The following is a 19,665-nucleotide window of genomic DNA, read 5'->3' on the forward strand; positions in this document are numbered from 1 at the left end:
TCTTACTTCAGAACTGAACTAGATCTACATACCACTGCCATCTATATCGCGTTCAAAAAACTCTCGGTAGCAAGCTTCTTACGGTGTCTTCAGTTCCGACACAAAACCTTAGCCCTAAAAAAATATAGATAGAAACCACCAATGAAGGAAGAAGGATGGTGCTCGTTGTGGTGTTTTCTGGTTTCCGTGATGAGAATGGTGGTGTTCCAAGAGGAAAACAAGTGGTCCAGTGATGGTGATTTTTGGGGATGAACTCATATACACAAATCGATTCTAAAACCGATTTCTGTTTTTTTTTTTCCAGTAAATAATCCATATTTGATGTTGTTCCACCTTTAGTTGTGCTCTCTGTGATTCCCTCCACCCATTGTCACTGTAAATATGTAGTCACAACCGAACACCTTCGTTCTCCACTTCCGCTGGCATGTAAAAGATCTGCCTAAGGAGGAGCAACGATAGCGACCTTGACGCCGAAAAGGATCAGCATCACAAGGTGGGGGAACACAAAAGTGGAGGGATAGTCAACAAGACAACACCCACCCCATCGTTTTTTGCCTCACGATTCAAGTTTCAGATCAAATATATGTTTCATGCCACCATCAATTTGTATCTGAATCGAAGGGGAGCTCTTGAGGAAAAATAATTTTTTAGGTTTGTTCTTTTCTTTTTCATTATGTTCACATTCGAGGAGAATGTTTTTGAATTTGACAAAGCATCTTATTTTCTGGTTTTGTTCATGATTTTATGTATTTGTTCTTGAATTTGATAATGTCGTTTATTTAATGGACCCAAGTAAGAAATAGTTCATTTCAAATTGGGTTTTGCAAGGGATATTCATGGAGAGAGAGAGAGAGAGAGAGAGAGAGAGAGAGAGAGAGAGAGAGAGAGAGAGAGAGAGAGAGAGAGAGAGAGAGACGGTGATGTTATTTATAGTAATAAAAATTTAAAAATAAATAAAAAAGAATTATCAAAGGGCATATTTGCCTTTTTAGGTTAGGTCGGGAACAAAAACACATAAAATGCCAACTTTAAGGACCAAAACCGCACAAGGTATCCGAAATTTGGACCACTAATGCAATGCCAATTTTTTTTGGATCAAAGTCACATAATTTTGACAAATCACGGAACCACTTTTGCAATTTTGTTTCGGATAAATGTTACTTTCAAGTGATGCACATAAAATTCTTGTCTCTTGAATGTATGCAAGTAGTTTCTCAACTTTTAAATACGACACTATGCACAAAACATCCTTGTCTCTTGAATGTATAGCTTTTAAATGTGACACTATGCACAAAACATTCGTTTGTAGTACATTAGCAATATATGTTTGCATAATTTCATATCACATTTTCAACACGAAATTGAATGTACAACTTAAAGACATGCACATTCAAAATCGAGGCTTTGCAGAAATTCCCAGAGCACGACCATGCACATGCATTTTTTTTAATCTCATAAGTCATAAACCGATTTTATTATAAACAAACTTCATTTTATTCATAAAAATTATTTCAATTTTGCATGCACACTCTATCTATGTTGCTTCTTTATTCCCTTAGTCTTGATAAAAAGGAATGTGACTTTCAATTTGACCAAACTCGTATCACTTACGTGAACAAAAAAAAGTGCATATCCATCACAAATGTTCATGGGAACCATAGACATGTTTGTAGTTATCTTTTTGACCTCTTTTCTCTTTACTATAAACTTTTGGAAAATGTGAAAATCAATTTGTAGGGAATTTTTATGCAGATTTTATGATAAAAAATTCATTTTCAAATAGGCAATCACTTTATAAAACTGATTTCATTTTCGCTTAAGTTTTTATTGTACACATTTAACCCTTAGAGTTTATTCTTTTCATATTTTTACCCCAAACGTTTTGACTTTTTAAATGTACATAGTGTTCCAAATATAATCAATGATGTGACAATTTCAACATTCGAAGGGCGTTAGCTTCTAAGCAATAAACATATAGTTTGTAGATTTATGTAAATAATTCATATAGGTGTGGTACATCAACTAAATGCTTTTTTATGCATATATATGGTGTGGTGTCATCCAAAGCCTCTAACATGTGTAATTTTTAAAAGAAAAAAAAATCAAACGCTAGATGGTGGGTTTTGTACTATTGTCGTTCAAATTTGAGTTGCACAAATATGCAGCTCAACAATGTCAACGGAAAATGTCTTTTTATGGCTTGGCCTTAACTTTCCAAAGAACATTATGTACAAAATACTCATTTAGTCTCATTAGCACAATACTTTCACATAATTCCACAAAGTTCCACGTTAAATTTTCAACACAAGACTTGAACAACATAAAATATAAGGACATGCAAAATGAACTTATCTTGTCTTTGAAGGAAATCCTAGAGAACAACATTTTACCTCAAAATTGCTAGACTTTTATGTAGTCTTTTTGTACTCTATTCTTGATATTGAGAATATGATTTTTATTTTGATCGTACTCCGTGTCACTTATTTAAACACACACACACATGTCCATCATCGATGCTTGTGATAGCCATATGAACATTCCTGGTTAGCATTTCGACTTCCATTCATTTTCTTCAAAACTTATGGAAAATATCGAAATCAATCCCTAGACAATTAAGAAACCTTTACTTTAAATAATAATAATAAAACCACCTTCAAAATAGGCAATCTGTATATAAATTTTGACTTTAATTATGGGGCAATGAGGGAATTCTCGGTGACTCCAATGACATACAATAATTAAACTCAATTATACTTAGATCTAAAGTTGGTAATGAATTTGAAGCTTTTGAATAGGAAAAATCGAGGGCCTACATTTTTATGTTGTTAGTGTGACAGTTTATTGAATTCGCAAATGAAACTTGAATGGATTGTGGATGTGCCATTATCATAGTACTTTTCTGAGAATTTATTGAGTTAAAAACATGTTGCATAATATTTTTTTTTCCTTTTTTTTGAAATGACAAATAGATGATATAAATAACCAAAAGAACCAATAGCAATAAATCAAAGATAAAAGGGACCAATATTGCCCCACCATTCAAATGCCTATACTATTACTAGATCTGCCATTTTTGTTGGAGAGACATTTCTTTTGTTAAATAAATTTTCATTACGAGCAAACCATATGTTCCACAATGTAGAGTAAAAAATAACATTTAATGTGTTAGATTTATTCTAAATGTTTTTTGTAACATCTGTTCCAAGAATTGCTTAATGGATGCAAGTTTTTAGGGTTTTAGTGTCGGAACTCGGCGAGTTGGGAGCCCCAACTCGGCGAGTAAAGTCATTTAAGGGACCGCGGGATTTCGACCCTACTCGACGAGTCGGAAGGCCCCGACAAGTAGGCGCTATAGAGGAAACCCTAAATTTTAGGGTTTGGTACCCTATTTAAAGGATTTATGTCTCATTTGAAGCCTCCCTTATTTCCCCCTTTGTCTAGAGAAACCCTAGTTCGTGCCCTCCCTCTCTTTAAGTGTGTGTGTGAGCTTGGAGAGTGATTCTTGGTGCTCTTTTGGAAGGAACTTGAAGCTTGAAGAGGTTGTATTGAATGAAAGGCAGTAGATCCGGGATTTCCTCTAGTATTGCAGCTACTTTGAGGTATAAAGTCGAAACCTCGGCATTTCATTGCTTAAATTTCCTTCTATGGAAGTTCATAGCCATTGTTAGCATGGTTTGGGATCATTCTTAGATTTGAGCTTGTTATGAGCATATGCCTTTAGATCAGGATATCTTAGGGTCTTTAGGGACTTAAAATTGCCAACTTTATGGAGTCTTGGCCCCCTTCATGCTCTAAGTCCCTTGTCAAGCTTTTATTAAGTGTTTCTTGCCTTGGATGTTTTGCATAACACGTAAAGTTTGCAACTTTACGTGGTAACTACACCATAAGTGGTTGGATCTGTGATAATTAGCTTTATGCTAAGTGGTACGCTAGTGATTATATGATACATGTTATGCTAGTTGTCTTTGTGATACTTGCATGGAAGACCCCAGGGGGAGCCCGTGACATTAGATGTAAGACCATGTGGGGTAGCCTATGGCAGTCCTAGGTAAAGACCATGTGGGGTAGCCCATGGCATTCTTACAGGTTTATGTATGCATGGCTTATATGATATATGTAGCTTTTATAGCTAATGTGGTATGCGTTATGTGGATTGTGTGTGGGGTATGCTTTAGGGGGACTCACTAAGCTTTGTGCTTACGATTTACAGTTTTGGTTTCAGGTATCATTGATTCGGAAGTGAAGAGCTCGGATTGATTGCAGTGCACACACCTATGATTTCCGCAATGAATGATTTTGGGAGGAACTCTGATAAATGTTTTACTTAATGATGATTTGAAATGTTTGGGCCGTTACAAGTTGGTATTAGAGCCTTGGTTTGAGGGATTCGGACATACTTTCAGGTGTGTCTGAACTCAGACTGAGGATCTGTAAAGCTTTCAAAAAAAATGTTTTAAGTAAAGAATTTATAAGACAAGAAAGGGTGTGGTTCATGCAATCAACCGAGCTCAAGTAAGTTTCCCTAGAATACCCACATTTGTATTTGTTATGATTTGATTATGAATCTGTGAATCGCATGCTAGTTAGGGCTAGGGGAGATGCCTGTATATGTTGTATGAGCTGGTAGACTTGCATGCTAGTGTTGAGTAGTCAGCAATAGGTTGGCCTGATATATGGTGCTTGTAGCCATGAGGATATTGGATGTCATGTTGGAATGAGAATGATAATTGGTATTTGTAACTGCAATGTGTATGTTTTGAAAATTGTATACGATTAGGATCTTATAGCCTTAGAATGATTGACTTGGCCTTATTTCATGTTCCTTATCTGGTTGTGGTCCTAGGGTAGGGTCTATTATTCGACAGCCTATTAGATCATGTTCTGTATATAATTTGCATGCATAAGGTAGCCGACAACGATGATGGATGGATGTGGACAGCATGGGTTGTGTTACGTGGATTGAATGTCCGATAATAGCTTCGTAGGTTGGAGACTACCCTAAGGAGAGCCTAGGATGAGATTAGTGACAGGTGTTACCTACTTGCGGATTGGATGTGAGGATAGACTGACTTGCCTAGTGTAAGCTGCTTAGATTTACCGATTACTTGAATGTTGCTTGCTTTGTGCTATGTAGGACTCTTATTAACGTGAGTTAGCTATTAAGTGAATACGCTAAGTCACATGTAGCACATAATGAATAATCTCAGAGTGATGGACTTGAACCTATTGCGCAGCTCTTGTATGAGTCCAACCGTTCTAGGGATGGGTCTTTTACTTGAAGGATTATCTGATCTCTGCTACATGTGGCTATATTCATGAGGTAGCTAGTTGACATTAATGGGAATCCTTCAGCAGCTGAGGGCAGGGTGAGGTTGGGAACCTAGGAAAGCCTAGGATATGCTCTAGTGAGCTTAGTGGGGCAGTTCGATGAATTTGGGAACCTAGGGGGAGCCTAAGAGGTGCTACGGTAGAGATCGTCTTGCTATTTAGCAGAAATTTAGTGTACCGGTGGAGTAAGTGACTTAGAGGATTCGGAAAGATTGTTGAGGAAAGTATGGATAGGTGTGGAAGGTAGTATTGAGCCCGTACTACTAAAAGCATAGGATCCATACTCGAATCGGTGAGAGTCTCGGAGAATCTGAGAAGCTTATGGGAAGGAGAATTCTTGGTTATGCCTTGATCGTGGGAATAGTTGCTTTGCATAATGAGGATGAGCATGCATGGGTGGGATCAGGATTTGGTCCCAGCCCGGTGGTGGCCAGTTAGTAGAAGGACTGTCAGGATTTCGAGTTCGCCTTGGATCTCTTGTATCAGGCGGCAAGGGTTGGTTGTGCGATTTATTGCGCTTTGGGATTTGAAAATATGTATTAGGAATAGTTTATAGTCGGTTTAGAGTAGAGATTGCTCCAGCTACTGTAGTTCAGCCATTGGTAATTGAGCTAGTGAGTGTGTCAGGGTGCAAGACCCTGAATGATATGGATCTCAGAACCGAGGACGGAAGATTGATTAGGAGTACCTCAATGAGAGAGGTTCAGGACAGGTGAATTTATTGGAGGGTCTCGGGCGGAGACCCAAGAGTCTGGATTAGCTTTTGAGAGGCCAGCAGGGTCAGATCCAGTGCAACGCTTGCAGAAACTGCGCGATGAAGTTTCGTTCCAAGGGTTTGGATTGTTATTGGGATCGGAATGAGGTGTTACATCATGTTCTCAGGGTAGTCGAGGTATCACAGGAGGATGTGGTCAGGATTCCTTCAGATGTTTGCGATTATGCTATCCTCTGCTATTGTCTGGGTTAGCAAGGGTTTTCAGACGCCATTCAGCATGTCAAGGAATCTTTGAAAGATCTTCAGACGGATGTATCTCACGGAGCGGATTCCGCATGCACTGTGATTGCTTCGAGTCTTTGTCAGAATTTGTTTCGTGATCTGGGTTGCTACAGGTGTAGCAGGTTTGGCCACATCTTCAGGGATTTCCCATAGGGAGTGAGCCCGTTATATTCTCGTTATATTAAGGTGGACAACAAGGAGGTTGACTGTCTGATGGTCAGGGAGGAGCAGTGAGTGCACCTGCTCCAGTCATTTTCGGGGTTGGTCCAAGGGCTTGAATGAGGGAGTTATGACTAGTTTTCAGTATCCTTGGTATTTATGTTTGGAAGATCCATCGGGATTGTCGGGGGAAGAGAGAGTTGTCGTTGTGGTTTTGGTTAGACTATTTGTTAAGGGGACTCCGAGATCTGAGCATGATGTCGCTTTTAAGCGTTTGAAGTCATTGATGTAGTTGGGACACAAGAAGTGTTAGCTGGATTTCAAGTAGTGTGTTGTTTGGGTAGGGTTATTCATGGTGTTCTAGCTTTGGTAAGCACCAGTCGTCAGCATGGTGAGCATTGGAACATAATGAGGATTGGGAATCCTTCAATTTACGTGTGCCGAGCGGACTTAGTTGAATCTAAGTGGGGTAGAACCGTCCAGGTATCCAGGGCAGAAGTAGGTGTGAAAGTGTTGTAAGACTACGGGGAAGCCGTAGCATTCACTAATGATCAGTTGGGGTGAAAGTGATGTAAGACTACGGGGGAGCCGTAGCTTTCACTAATGGTCAGTTAGGGTATAGTGTTGTAAGACTGCGGGGGAGCCGTAGCATACACTAGCAGTAGAGAGTGTTGTAAGACTGCGGGAGAGTCGTAGCATTCACTAGCAGTAGAGAGTGTTGTAAGACTGCAGGGGAGCCATAACATTCACTAACAGTAAAGAGTATTGTAAGTTGTGGGGGTGTCGTAGCGTTCATAGATTCTTTCAGGTGTTATGGACTAGGGTAGGCTAGTTCACAAGGTTGTGGGGGAGCCATAGCTTAGTTAGGATCAGGATCAAAGGTGATTGATCGATCAGTTATCGGGGGCGAGCCCAGATGAGTATGGGAATTCAAGTCGGAAACGGTAGAGACTGTTGAGCTAAGGGTTAGACCTTGTGATACAGGATCTGGTGGTCGAGTAGTGCATGTTTCTGTAGGGTTGCGGTTGTGTAGCCCTGTTATAGGATCTCATAAGAACTTGGTGGTTGGACCGGGTGCAATACTAGAAGTATCAGGTAATAGGCTAAGGGTATTTATTAATCGGTTGAGTAAAGGATGACGGGAAGTCATGGGGCGTTATGCAAATGCCGATTCGAGGATCTTTGGATAAGAACAAAGTAACAATTCGGAATTGGATAGGAACTCGAATCGAAATTTGTGCAGGACTTTGTTTTCAGTGAGATGGAGTGTGGGGCATCTATATGCCAAGGGCATTGATGGCAGAACTCCAGGGTGGTGAACGAGTTGGTTTGATGGTAGTTTAAGCTACTGTGATGTGTCTCGGGTGGCTCTATCTGTAATAGAGCCACAACATGTCGGAATCAGGAAACGGTAGGTCGAAGGAGATCGGGTATGATGTAAGACTACAATTATTCTAGTAGTATTCGTTGTTTTGCATTGGATTCAGTGGCGACAAGTTGTTAGCCTATCACGATCGGATGGATCAATAAGATGGAAGGAGATATGGAAGTTATGGTTAGATGAGGTATCCTTAGGAGGTCACAGAGGACTGCTGAATGTGTTTTGGCTCAGCAATTGGGTAGGTTTACGGTGTTCCAGACAGTTAGTAGACAGGTTGGGGCCATGGAGTTCCCTAGTTGTTCTTTTGGAAAACAGCCATGTGGCAGCAAGAGGAGTTAGAGCGACTTCAGTGATTTGGGGTCTGTGTGTGGAATTGTTCGTTATTCGGTAGTCGCAGTTTTCGTTCGTTAGGAAGCCTCAAGGCATTGCGAGTGGAAGTATTCTATCTAGGCTGGTTTCTCGTGAAATCAGTTTAATGTTGATTCAATGTGAGCAGTCTGTCAGGGAGACAGACCATCTCAAACTTCAGATTCTGGATAGAGCATATGTGATCAGGTTGCAAGGGATTCGTTCATCTTTGGGTTCTAGAACCCTACGAGAGGTTGGTTTCGGTTTCCTTGAAAAGGCTATGGTATGCTCGGGGCTGTGACCTTGAGGCTCAAATTATTTGGCGTAAGGGATGGCAAGGAATAAAAGATTATCGGGCAGATTCAGCAGGTATGCAACCGGTTGTGGGCCACGTAGAGCCGTCAGAAAAGCTATGCTGATCGACGGCGATTAGATCTTGAGTTTAGGTGGGGGAATGCGTATTGCTGGCGGTGTCGCCCTGGAAAGGGATTATCAGGTTCCGAAAGAGGGGATGTAAGAGCACTACCCGGATTTGGTTGGGTCAGCAGACTTCAAGGACGAAGTCTAGTTCAAGCGGGGAAGGCTTGTAACATATGTTCTAGGGATTACTTAATGGATGCAAGTTTTTAGGGTTTTAGTGTCGGTACTCAGCGAGTTAGGAGCCCCAACTCGGCGAGTAGAGTCATTTCAGGGACCACGGGATTTCAACCCTACTCGACGAGTCGGAAGGCCCCGACTCGGCGAGTAGGCGCTGTAGAGGAAACCCTAAATTTAGGGTTTGGTACCTTATTTAAAGGACTTATGTCTCATATGCAGCCTCCATTATTTCCCCCTTTGTCCAGAGAAACCCTAGTTTGTGCCCTCCCTCTCTTTAAGTGTGTGTGTGTGTGTGAGCTTGGAGAGTGATTCTTAGTGCTCTTTTGGAAGGAACTTAAAGCTTGAAGAGGTTATATTGAATGAAAGGCAGTAGATATAGGATTTCCTCCAGCGTTGCAGCTACTTTGAGGTATAAAGTCGAAACCTTGGCTTTTCATTGTTTAGATTTCCTTCTATGGAAGTTCATGGCCATTGTTAGCATGGTTTGGGATCATTCTTGGATTTAAGTTTGTTATGAGCATACAACTTTAGATCTAGATATCTCAGGGCCTTTAGGGACTTAAAGTTGCCAACTTTATCGAGTCTTGGCCCCCTTCATGCTCTAAGTCCCTTGTCAAGCTTTTATTAAGTGTTTCTAGCCTTGGATGCTTTGCATAACACGTAAAGTTTGCAAGTTTACGTGGTAACTACACCATAAGTGGTTGGATATGTGATTTGGAGCTTTGGTTTCCACTGTAAAGGACCGAAAATGGGAAGGACTAAAGGGACTCGTCGAGTCCTTTAATCAACTCGACGAGTCGGCCAAGGGGTTTACGACCAAAGGGTTCTTGTAGCACCTGGTTCCTGGTATGTCTTCTTGGTTATTAACTCTCCTTATATATTGCATTTTAACCTTGGACTCGGCGAGTTGAAGGACTAACTCGCCGAGTAGAAGCGGGACTAGACGCGGGATCTACTCTGTCTACTCGGCGAGTAGGCTCGTGGGACTCGGCGAGTAGACCCTGTCTGGACTAAAATCCTAACCCGGGTGTTTGCACCCTATTTAAACGATCTAACCCAGCCTCCACTTCCCCTAGCACTCCCAGAGATCTATAGAACGAAACCCTAGCCCCCTTTGTGTCCTTGTGGGTGATTTTTAGCATTGTGAAGGTGGTTTGGAGCTTAGGAGAAGAAGGAGAAGGTTGAAGAGTGCAAGAAGGGAAGAAGATCCGGAATCTACTCCGTGAAGGGCTTCAATTCCGGTAGAAAAGTTCCTACCTTGACCTTTAGTTCATTGAATCCCCTTTTTGTCCCTAAAAAGAGGTTTTAAGCCCTAAGAACCTAAATCTCTATGTGTTTATGGTTAATGTTCTGCAAGGACTTCGGATTTGGACCTTTAGGACATCCTAGTAGCATAAAGTCTCTGTGGTTGAGGTGATTGAGGTCCCTATTGAGTGTAGGACCTCCTAAAGAGCTTGGAATTGCATGTTTGAGCTCATAGGGCCATGCATGCACGTAAAGTTTGCAACTTTACGTGGTAAACATGCCCTAGGACCATAGATCTGTGGTTTTGAAGCATTGCATGTCTCAGATCTGGCCTACTCAGGAAATGGGTCAAGGAACTCGGCGAGTCCCAAAGTGGAACTCGGCGAGTTCTATGAAGATGGTCCTAGACTCAACGAGTTGGATGAACAACTCGGCGAGTCCTATGAAGATTGCATGGAGCTCGCCGAGTTGTTCTTCAAACTCGGCGAGTCATATGAACTTTCACAGAGCAAGAGGGGTTTAAGCGTTGAAGGTTCAACCCATCGTACCTGCACGCGGAATTAACCGTGTAACGTAGTCCCAAAACCCCAAACCCTCGTATGGGGTGTTCTGGTGTGGATTGGAAGCGAGTAAGGGATCCGCTCGAGGAACTCAGCGAGTTGCTCGCAGGACTCGGCGAGTCGGGACTCGAGTCGGCCCCATAGTCCCGAGTGGTGAGTCAAGGGTGACTCAGTGAGTGGGGAGAGGGACTTGGCGAGTAGGACCGGATTAGTAAGGGAAGGACTCGGCGAGTTGCTCGCGGACTCGGCGAGTCCAGTCAACTGGAAGTTGACTTTGACTTGGATTTCGACGTGGTCAAGGGTAAAAGGGTCATTTTACCCTAAGTACATCTAGGAGTGTTTGACTGATCGTTTTGTGGGAATTATAGCCGGAGGACGTCCGGAGCAGTAGCAGCAGCAGTAGACAGTCAGTTCCTGATCAGATCAGTAGCTACTTTGAGGTGAGTTACCTTCCAGTAGCGGTGGGTCTACGGCCACAATGCCGGCCCACCAGTAGGAGTTGTATGTAGATGATTGTCTCTATGATATTCATCTAGGGATTACTACTACCTGTGTTATGTTTATGTGCTAGTATGATATGATACTATGTGCTAGTGACAGTAGGGGGAGATAGTCCCCGAGATATCCAGTCGGTAGGGCCGAAGGGGTAGTCATACTCAGCCATGTTAGATAGATTTTGATATTGTGATACATGTTATGTGGTAGTAGTAGAGGGGAGAAATAGTTCCCCAGTATTCGGTCGAGAGGACCGAAGGGGAGGCCAGCACCCAGATATGCTAGGCAGTATCCGGTCGAGAGGACCGAAGGGGTAGGTCGGGCACCCAGATATGCCTGACAATATATGTATGTTATGTGATTATATGGTATGTGGTACAGTGGGAGAACTCACTAAGCTTTGCGCTTACGTTTTTCAGTTATTGTTTCAGGTACCTCTTCAGCTTGGGGAAAGGAGCCGACGCCACTACAAGAAAAAGACCCTTTTACAACGCGCAAACAACGACACTCATTGATTTATGTTACGTAAAAGAGAGTGACATTACAAAAGTGTCGTCTCTTCAAAAAATTTAAGGATTTAAGTCACACATTGTTGCGTGCCCTTAGATTAGTGTCTAAACAAAAAAAACAAAAACACGGAGGGCACCTATAATAAAATGTGTGTCGTCTAAAGACGTCGCTTTATAAATTTTAACGGATCGCGCGTTCCATTGGGGGGAAATGAAATCCTAAAAAATAAAAAACCCCGCTATCTTTTTTTCTTCTTTACCTTTTGCCCTAATTATCGACGATACATCCTTTCCCTCTTGTCTCTCTCAGTCGCTACCTAGGGTTTTTATTGAAAGCTTGAATCGATTGGCTGAGCTAACCAAAGGTCAAGCGAACCGGGAAAGGGTTTTCAGTGAAATCTACTGTTACTCTTTGGCTTCAATCTTACAAGAAAATGATCACATTTGGTACAAATTTTGATGCATCAGATACTAGTTCCTGAGTTCTCAGTTTCATAGTAGAATATAAAGACTTGATTTTTTTTATGGGATAGGTATCTTTCAGTGGGTTAGTTTCATTGATACCATCACCATAAACTGTACGTTTTTCTACAAATTTTGAAGCGAAATTCAACTATTTACCCCTGTTACTCATTATAATTGATCAATGTGTTTGAATCGTATGTAAAAGAATCATCTTGGCATGTTTGATTGATGATCTTCCTGTTTTAACCATGGCAGAAAGGCAAGTTGGGCTACACCTCGAAGGGGTTCCATTCTATGGTCAAAAAACCGATTTTTCAACCTCCCAGATTAGGTATTCCGGGACCAAACACAGCAACTCAGATTCTATTTTCATGGCGCCTTCAAGAGAAGCCATCCCAAAATTGCGGCCATACTTTCCTGAAACCTCACACTTAATGAAGGTACGTTTTTCTCAATTTCTTCTCCTACTATACAAACATACACTCAACATGTTTGATGAAATGCCTCAATGAGAAATACCACATCTTAACTCCACTTTGGCTTCATGAATGATGAATCCGAACATTTTTTTGGTTAGATGCTGAAATGTAGGAGGAGAACGCCATAGATGGACTCATGAGGATGAATCATTCATGGGTATGCATCAAATGCAGCCAACATCATGATCATCATCTCTAATGCTACAACAACAACAACCTGGTAAACCTGATCATGCAAATTCATCAAAATTGGAACGAGCCATTCCTGTAAACCTTGGGCCTGTACTTCAGTACCCTCCACCTCTTGCTTCTCAAGTTGTACAGTACAAGTATCAACCTGTTCAAAACAGATTCAAAGATACCAATAGCAATATGAATGTGAATGTGAATGTGGGTCCCTCTTTGATTTCTCAATCAGCTGCTGATGAAGGTTCCAGAACTGGAATCAAAGGCTCTAGGATTTTGACCTCCTCTGGAAATGGTGGCGGCAGTGGTGGTGGTGGAGTGGCTGAGCCAAGCGGCAGTAAACAGAAGTCAGTGATTGGTAATACTGATTCAGGCTCCACCCCAACTCGCTAGATGACTATATTTTATGGTGGTCAAGCTCATGTGTTTGATGATGTCCATCCGGTAATTCCATTCCTTTCATTTCTAATTCCATTGTGTCATTCCATTCATTTTTTAATTCCATTCGTTCAATCTATTAGTTATTTCTTTTAATCATATTAACAAGTAAATAAATAATCATGAACTTAAAATCTGCAGGAGGTCAAGTGATGAAAGATGGAGAACAAAAGAATGAAGAGAAGCAGTGATTAATTAATTTAGAAACTTTTAAAGGTACCTCATAATTATATATATGGATTATGGTGTAGTTTAGCTAATTATTCTTATATTATGCTTATTTAGTAATTAAAAACACATCTTTTTTGGCCATCTTTAATCAATCTATCAAGTATCAAGTATCTAGTATCAAACTATCAATCTCACTTTCTTGATTTCACTTGTATTTCAAATTCCAAATTATCTTGTTTCTACACTCATAAATGATAAAATGTTTATTAGCAAAAAAAATCCTCAAATGTAAAATCTGTAACTATAAAAAAAACTAAAAAAGAATTGAAACATATTTGAGAAAATTAACGGATTCCACCTCTGGCTCCCACGATTCCCCCACCTTCATCATCGACTGGTGATGCTCCACCTACGGAATTTTAATCACACTAACTTTCCAGGTATATCATTTGAATTTCTATTCTCATTTCTTTGTTTCATAGAATGGTTAATCTATTCAAAGTACTGTATACATGTTTCTCTTTCTGTTGTGCATTTCGTATACGTGTTTCTCTCATTTTCTGTTGGTAAATTTGTTTGCAGTCTACAATTCGAATCGCAATATCTAGGGTTAACCAGGTGGATGCAGGAAGGCTCGACATTGAAATGTCAGCCATGCTCAAAGAGCAAATGGTTAAAGTTTTCTCTGTTATGAAGGTACATCACGCGATTCATTGATTATCCATGATTAGTTGATTACTATATCCTATAATTTGGTAAAGGGAAAAACTATTTCCACTCCGGATATAAAAGGGACTATCCGGATTCGGTTGCAACTCATACATCCGTTAAATCACCCAACAACTAATATAGTTATCTTAATATAATAAATAAAATTGGATAGCTTAAAAACCACAAAAAACTGAAAATATAACTAGTGGCGGCTGTGATTCCTATCATAAAGGTCTATTCACATGGTTTTTTTTTATTGTTTTTATTTTCAGGTTATAGATGTTCGTGCTAAAGGAAACTTGGGTCGTTTTATAAATCACAAATGTCAACCAAATTGTCGCACTGAAAAGGTTAAGTTTATGAAATTCCTACTTTTAGGTTAACTTTGGTAGATCATTCAGGTTAATTTCGAATTTGAAAGTCTAAGGTTTAACCTAAAAAGTTTCAACATATCCTTTCATCTCCAATGACATTTGAAAAGTAATTTCACAGGGAGGCACCTTGTGGTTCTGTAATCGCATCATGGAATTTTTTTTAGTGTTTGCTAGTTTAGTGTAGTCACAAAACCACTTGCTCATGCAGGTCAAGCTGATGTATATATCTTGGGTTTGTGGTCCATTTATTTAGGTTTTAAAGGAAGCACATTTCTAGCCACACACTATCTTCTTTTAATGATGCCATCTCTTGTCTCTATATGCATCATATCTGTTCCAGATTCTTGTTCTTTTAAGTTCTATAAAAGCATGAATACTGCTTTCACTGTCATAGGCTCAATAGTACACAGTTTTTGACTTCTTTACCATATATATATTTTTTAATTTCAGCATTTGAGTTAGATTAATTTCAAGGGAGCAAAACAGCCTTTTGATTGGAGTATTATAGTATTTCATTTTAAACGTATCAGATGCTGATTTTTTTTAAAGCTTTTTAGGGATTTATGGTGGACAGAAAGTGAAATTACAGGGCTGTTGGATCTTTTATTGAACTCACTCCTAATGCATCTGAAGTGGTAAGTCTATTTGTTCCCTGGAGGATAATATTGTAATTGTTCTACTTGTTCTAAAGCTACATTTCTATCATATACACACAGTTAAATTTTACGAATTTATCCCAACCTAATACCCATACGCATATGTCCATTTTAACGCCTACATTCAACTATCTTCAATAGAAAACCATCATTTAGAATACAAAAAATATATTAAAGTTTAAATATAAGTAAGCATATACCTGCAACCAAGCTTCTAGAATAAATTTCAACTGTGTCTTGGGTTGGCATTGCCTCTCACTAAGTTTTGCAAGCTGAAATTTTACCAGATGTTAATAAACCTAATAAAATACTAAAAAAGACTTTTTAGCTTTTAATATAATATTACCAAAAAAAATATTTGGATTCTAACTTACATAAACTGTTTGCATATGCAGTAAATCCGCAAGTGCTTTTTGCCTCGACTGTTATTGTGAAAAAAAGAAACAAAGTATTATGTATCAGAAACATAAATTTACAAATATATAGAAAATTACAATTATGCCCTTGTATACCGATTGGTTAGTAGCCCAACGTTCATAATAATGAGTATATCTCTCTAAAGAATTCTTTGCCATTTCACTTCTGTGTTCAGATTCATCATACTACAAATGGAAGTGGAATGAATTACAAGATTAAAGATTTGAGACTTTGAAAAATGAATAATTGTAATGTTTTATTGAATTTAGAGTAAAATACAATTAGTTTTATTACATGATGTTTATAATTCATGCATGTTTACAGCTGCATTTGCAACCTTGTTCTAACATCAAACCCACATGTAGTGTTTAATTGTTTATTTACGGTTGTGCCCCTAAACTATTCTGTATTAACATCCATAAGCCTTTTGTTCTCATGTTAGTTAAGATTCATAAAGATACTTATGCTCTAGCTGAATATAAATAAGTCTTTCTAGTAGCCCCACCCTTATCCTTTGCAACATAATTAATTACATTAGCATCTAATGTAATTCGGTTCTACTTACAGTAATGAGGAAGAAGCAAGCCACTGTATCTAGAAGTTTTGGAGGAAACAAGACTCAAGCGAAAAGCAAACACACGGAGAGTTGTTGGCAGATAGTAAGCTAGATAATGCAATTGTATATTCTGCTTCTCTTGAGTTCATTTTTTATATAACATTTACTCACTATTGGAATAATTATTTGTATTTGACATATTAGTGAAATAAGTTATCTTTGTTATTTATGGTATTTTATTTGTATGACATTAAAATTTATGCAATGGATTGTATTTTTTGTATATGATATTTATTTTCTATCATGAGACATTAAATACAAATTTAATTTGAAAATTAATAAATCTATACATAATTATTTTTTTAACATTTAAATTTATGATACGCAAAAATGCGTGTCATCTTCATGTATGACATGGCCTTTCTTGACAGGGGCTTTCTTGATACGTATTGCGTGTCATTAACACGAGCGTCGTAATGTTACGACACGCGAATGCGTGTCGTATTCCTTTATGATAGGGCCTTCCTTGATATGCATTGCGTGTCGTGAACGCGCGTCGTAATTGCGCGTCGTAAATGAGCGTCGTAAATGCGCATCGTCTATAGACGACGTGCAAAAGCGTGTCGTCTCTCTTTATGACAGGGCCTTCCTTGACGCGCATTTGCGCGTCGTCTGAGCCTTTTACGACGCGCAATGAGCGTCGTAAAAGGCTGTTTTTCTAGTAGTGCGCGGTAGCGGCATATCACACACACTCTTGTTTCCGCAGTTATGAGTTCATTATGGGATTGATACTTTGATATTTTGGTTGTTTACATGTTGTGGATTTCAAATTTGGGTTTTCGATGTGAAATGGTTTAATTGAACAATGTTTTAATTAGTAATGTTTTCTAAGTAATGTTTTAAAAACGGAATTTTGGGACGTGAAAATTGGGTCGTTACAAGTTGGTATCAGAGCCTTGGTTTGAGGGATTCGGACACACCTTCGGGGGTGTCTGAACTCAAATCGAGGGATTAAAAGATTTTCCCAAAAAAAACGTTTTCTAAAGATTGAGAAAAGAGTTTTGAGAAAGAACGAAATGTGTGATGTGCGCGACCGGCCGAGCTCAAGTAAGTATTCCCCAAAGTACCCATACAAGCTTATGTTGTGTTTATCAGTTTCAGTAGAACAGCATGCTAGAATAGGACTAAGGATCTAGTAATGATGCCTTATGTGCCTGCTTTATGTGCTTCAGTGTATGGAAATTGCATGCTAGAATCGAGTAGACAACAGTAGGATAGCCTGTTAGGTTATGCATGATAGTATGAGTTTAGCTCTGTATGCTAGATCAGCTTCTCTCTATGAGAGCGGATTTGCTTGAGATTGTTCCCTTAGTTCGAATGCTGATTGCTTTGTGCTTTGTGGGACTCTGAGTGGTGGGAGTTAGCCATTAGGTGAATACGTCACGTCACATGTGATCAGGGTTGAATAATCTTAGAGTGCTGGATTTGGCCCTATTGCGCAGCTCTCGTTTGAGTCTAACCGTTGTAGGGATGAGCCTGTTACTCGAAGGATTATCCGAGCCTCACCACATGTGATAGTATTCAGGTAATGGTTAATTGGCACTACTAAGGGGCCTTCAGCAGCTGAGGACCTGGTAGGGTGGAGCCTGAGATTTCCCTAGGGCAAGCCTAGGATGAGTAAAGTAGTGATCAACCATAGTGGAAGGGATCTGGTGGAGTCGAGGCAGTCCTTGAAGAAGGTACGGATAGATGTGGAAGGTAGTATGGGCCCATACTACTGAAAGCAGAGGATCCGTACCCGAACCAAGGAAGGCCAAGATAAGACCAGGGAACTTGTAAGTAGCAGCGATCCCTCAGAAAGTATCAGTATCACAAATGATTGTTATTATGTATTGCAGAATGGTGGTACTTCGATCGAGGCCGATAGATGGCGGTTCAGGAGAGGGGTCAGGTTCGGGATCAGGTTCCGAGCCGGTAGATGAGGAACTACGCAAGTTCATCGCGTCAGAGATCACCAGGGGTATCCTTGAGTCGACTCCCATTATCTTCGGGTCGATCAAGGAAGGGATCATCGAGTTGATGGAGGATCGCCTCAGGGCGTTCAGGAGTGACATGGCATCTGGCCAGTCGGGATCTCGCACGTTGTCCTTTAAGGACTTCAGGGGCAGTGGTGCGCCGGATTTCCACGGGATGAAAGACCCCATTGCTGCCAGGCGATGGATTGCGGACATCGAGTCTGCACAGTTGATTAGCTTCTGCCCCGAGGGGTCGAAGGTGAGGTATGCAGCAGGGTGTTTACGAGACCGAGCTCGAGATTGGTGGAAGTCGGTGGATGACTCGTTAGGGGTCTCAGCTATCGAGGCTATGACCTGGTCAGACTTTGTGACCAGGTTCAGGGCAGAGTTTGCTCCGGCTGTCGAGCTTCAGCAGCTGGCCAAGGAGTTTTTGGACATGAGACACGGAGATGTGGCGGAGATCACCGCCAAGTTCCGGGAGAGGGCACTGTTGGTGCCCCAGTATGTGGGCGATGAGGACATGAGGAGGACCCGTTATCATGACATGCTCCGGGCTGATATCCGGGAGCACGTTAGTTTTTCAGCTTGCCCCACCTTGGACTCCATGATTGCCAGGGCGAGGGAGAGGGAGATAGATTTGGAGCACATCCGGAAACAGAAGGCAGAGGAGGGACAGTCAGGAGGGGCTTCGGGGAAGAAGCCCAAGGGATCGGATTTGGGGCCAAAGGGACAACAGGGACGGGGCCGCTGCAGGAAATGCGGCAAGTCACACGAGGGGGCGTGCAGGTTGGGATCATCAGGCTGCTATAAGTGCGGCAAGTCTGGGCACTATAGCAGGGATTGCACTGCTCCGGCAACAGTTATTTAGACGTCTGAGTTTCTGTGTTTCCACTGCAACCAGAGGGGCCACAAGAAGGCCAATTGCCCCCAGTTGACAGTTTCAGCACCGGTAAAGGCGCCAGCTCCAGCGACCCTGTGGATCACAGATGGCCGACAGGGCAAGGCAGAGGCTCCAGTGGTGAGGAGCCGGGCATTTCAGCTGACCGCCGAGGAGGCACCCGCAGCACCCGATGTGGTGACGGGTATGATTCTTTCCCTCTCATTTATTTATATAATGTTATGATATTGATATGTGCTCGGTGTATGTATATATGTGTTAGGATCGTTCCATGTGAACGGTATCCCAGTTCAGGTATTGTTCGACGCGGGTGCTACCCGATCATTTGTTTCCCTTGCGCTTAGCAAGAAATTTCCCGAGTCTTCAGGCATGTTGGATTGCCCTTTGGAGGTGGAGATTGCCGACGATCGATCGGTGCGGACATCATCAGTATTCAGAGATTGTGTTCTGAGGTTATTCGAGGAGCGCTATTTGGTGGATCTGGTTCCCATTCCGTTGCGTGGGAACAAGGTGATTATAGGCATGGATTGGTTGAGCCCTAATGGGGCGGTGATAGATTGCGCATAGCAGCTAGTGCGAGTCAGGACCCCAGGTGGGGGAGAGTTAGTGATTCATGGCGAGAGGCCGCAGTGTGGACCTGCTGTATGTTCAGCAGCGAGGGCTAGACGCTACCTTCAGCA

The 19,665-nt window shown here is 41.1% G+C and overlaps 1 long non-coding RNA gene and 1 pseudogene across 1 annotated transcript; one reads left to right on the forward strand and one right to left on the reverse strand.

The window, feature by feature from the left end:
• The first annotated feature begins 12,332 nt into the window (after positions 1 to 12,332).
• LOC111890806 (protein TIFY 8-like) lies at positions 12,333 to 14,452 on the forward strand (annotated as a pseudogene).
• A 762-nt stretch (positions 14,453 to 15,214) lies between these two features.
• On the reverse strand, positions 15,215 to 15,684 carry LOC128126311 (uncharacterized). The gene is made up of 4 exons (XR_008224118.1): positions 15,612 to 15,684; positions 15,474 to 15,521; positions 15,300 to 15,371; positions 15,215 to 15,231 (listed from the first exon to the last, which is right to left on the reverse strand). It is a non-coding gene; the product is annotated as an uncharacterized LOC128126311 (long non-coding RNA).
• Between the last annotated feature and the right edge of the window lie 3,981 nt (positions 15,685 to 19,665).

Source organism: Lactuca sativa, chromosome 5, assembly GCF_002870075.4.
Source record: "Lactuca sativa cultivar Salinas chromosome 5, Lsat_Salinas_v11, whole genome shotgun sequence".
Taxonomy (NCBI): domain Eukaryota; kingdom Viridiplantae; phylum Streptophyta; class Magnoliopsida; order Asterales; family Asteraceae; genus Lactuca; species Lactuca sativa.